This window comes from Rhinoraja longicauda, chromosome 21 (genome assembly GCF_053455715.1).
Source record: "Rhinoraja longicauda isolate Sanriku21f chromosome 21, sRhiLon1.1, whole genome shotgun sequence".
NCBI classification, from domain to species: Eukaryota; Metazoa; Chordata; class Chondrichthyes; order Rajiformes; family Arhynchobatidae; genus Rhinoraja; species Rhinoraja longicauda.
Window position 1 is genome coordinate 12266491 of NC_135973.1, and position 2791 is coordinate 12269281.

The window sequence follows — 2791 nt, forward strand, 5'->3', positions numbered from 1 at the left end:
ATTGTGCATCTCATGTGTACCAATGAAGACGTTAAAATAGTAACTTGACTTGATTGCCTCATTTCTTTTTACCAGATTATGAAAGATCAGGATTTAATGCGATTATATTGATAAAGCAGGTTGTAAATTAATAAACTCACTCCATTTCAATAGACAATAGACAATAGACAATAGGTGCAGGAGGAGGCCATTTGGCCCTTCGAGCCAGCACCGCCATTCAATGTGATCATGGCTGATCATTCTCAATCAGTACCCCGTTCCTGCCTTCTCCCCATACCCCCCTGACTCCGCTATCCTTAAGAGCTCTATCCAGCTCTCTCTTGAATGCATTCAGAGAATTGGCCTCCACTGCCTTCTGAGGCAGAGAATTCCACAGATTCACAACTCTCTGACTGAAAAAGTTTGTCCTCATCTTGGTCTTTCAACCTTTCAACTTGGTCTTTAACCTATGGGGGGGGGGGGTTGGGGCAAATGGAAGGGCAGAGCTCATGGTTGGGAATAGTGACTCTTCCACCTAAGGACAGATCTAGAGTTGGACAAAACACAAAGTGCTGGAGTAACTCAGCGGGTCAGGAAGCATCAGTGGTGAGAATAGATAGGCACCATTTCAGGTCAGGACTCCTCTTCAGACTGATTGTAGTGAGGGGTGGAAGTGGGGGAGCTGGAACAGGCCATAAAGCCATAAGACATAGGAGCAGAAGTAGACCATTCGGCCATTCGATCATGGCTAATCCATTTTCCCCTCTCAACCTCATTCTCCTGCCTTCTCCCCATAACCGTGACACCCTTACTAATCAAGAACCTATCAACCTCCACCTTAAAAATACCCAATGTCTTGGCCTCCACAGCCATCTATGGCATTGAATTCCACAGATTCACCACCCTCTGGCTAAAGCAATTCCCCATCATCTTTCTAATGATAGGTCTTTTTATTCTGAGGCTGTGTCCTCTGGTCCTTGGCTCTACTGCTACTGGAAATATCCTCTCCACAACCTCTCTATCTAGGCCCTTCATTGAGTAGTTACACAGTTGGACAGTGGTTTATTCTGCAGACATATGAAAAGCTTGTAAAAATGGTAAAATAATAATGAACAATGTTAATTTTCATTCACACTGGACAAATAAATGGGTGAAATAGTTTGAGGTTGATGGAATGCATTTGAGACATTTTTAAACAAAAATGATTTGGAACTAGACAGGAATCAGCTTATTTCATATTGTATGCAGATCGAATGCAATTAAACTTTGCTAAATAAAAATACCCCGCAGGGATCAATAATGAAGCAATCATGGTATCTTCAATGAGTTTGTGGTTGGTGCATCCAAGCTGGATATTAGAGGCTTAACTCAAATAAGGCTAATTATATAGGAACGGTCAATTAAATTAAATTGGCACATTAGCCAACAGGTAATGATGATGGGGAAAAAAAGTTCTTAATTCACAGGAAAATGGATCCATCTTTAGCTCTGGAGAGTGAGAGGAGTAGTTACCCATGAAGATTCGGCAAGTTTTGAAAATCGGTGAAAAGTAGCCTGAATACTGAAAAAAATATAGATCATTAGAGTAGCAGCAGGAAGCACCAAAGGTTGTAATGGGAAATAAAGAAATACTGATATGTTAAATAGAGAGGCATCCAATATATTGTTTAATGAGCACGAGGGGCCTACGGTAATTGGCATCAGTAAAGAAAATCTACAAATTGGATTAAAATCTGAGGATTTTCCTGGTCTTGATCACCTACATCTGTGGTTTCTAAACAAGCTAGCTGTAGAGAAATTGGAATAATTGATTGCATCCTTCCTAAATTCCTGATTCTTGAAAATTCCCAGTAAACTAAAGCAAATGCAACTACATTGCTCAATTACTTAACAAATCAAATTGTTATTTAATGCTGTAGCTAAACGGTCGATGAAGTGAACCAGTCAGGATGTGTGGATTTATTTACCCATATTGGCCTCCCAAAGGTTTACTGTTAAGCATGGGTTCACAAGAGAGTATCCTGTGTTCAGTGATCTGCAGCAAGGATCGATAGTAATGGTTGCAATTTATTTAGTTAAGAGGTATAGTGTGGTAGCAGGTCCTTCGGCCCACCATGTCCACACCGATTATTGATCACCCATAGACCGGTTCTATGTTATCCCACTTTCGCATCCTACACACTAGGGGCGATTTACAGAAGCCAATTAACCTACAAACCTGTACGTCTTTGGATGTAGGAGGAAACCAGAGCACTCCGAGTGGTCACTGGGAGAAAGTACAAACTTCATATGGACAGCACCCATAGTCAGGATCGAACCCGGGTCTCCGGTGCTATAAAGCAGCAACTCTGCCACCCCTCTCGCTTTTGAAGTCTACATTAAAGATGTCGATGAAGAGATGGAGTATATTGTATCCATGTACGCAGTTGCTGGTTAAGACAACACAAAGAGATTACGGAGGTGTTTAGACAAGGCAAGTGAATAGGCAAAGGGTGGCTGCTGGAGCATAATGTGAAGCGGTCACACTGAGTCGAGTCGAGTTTATTGTCACATGCACAAGTACAGTGAGATACGGGTACAATGAAAACCTTGCATGCAGCAGGATCACAGGCACATCGACGCAGTCTTCCCCCAAAAACATAAAAGTATGCATAAATTTGTGAATAAATTCTAATAATACACAAGACACCAAAAGGAAAAAGACTGCCAATAAAATTGACATGCAGTGCAAAAAAAAGCACAATTAAACAAAAATAGTACATGGTAGCGCAAGATGCGCTCCATAGTATTTTGGTGCTGAGGTCAGATTAGG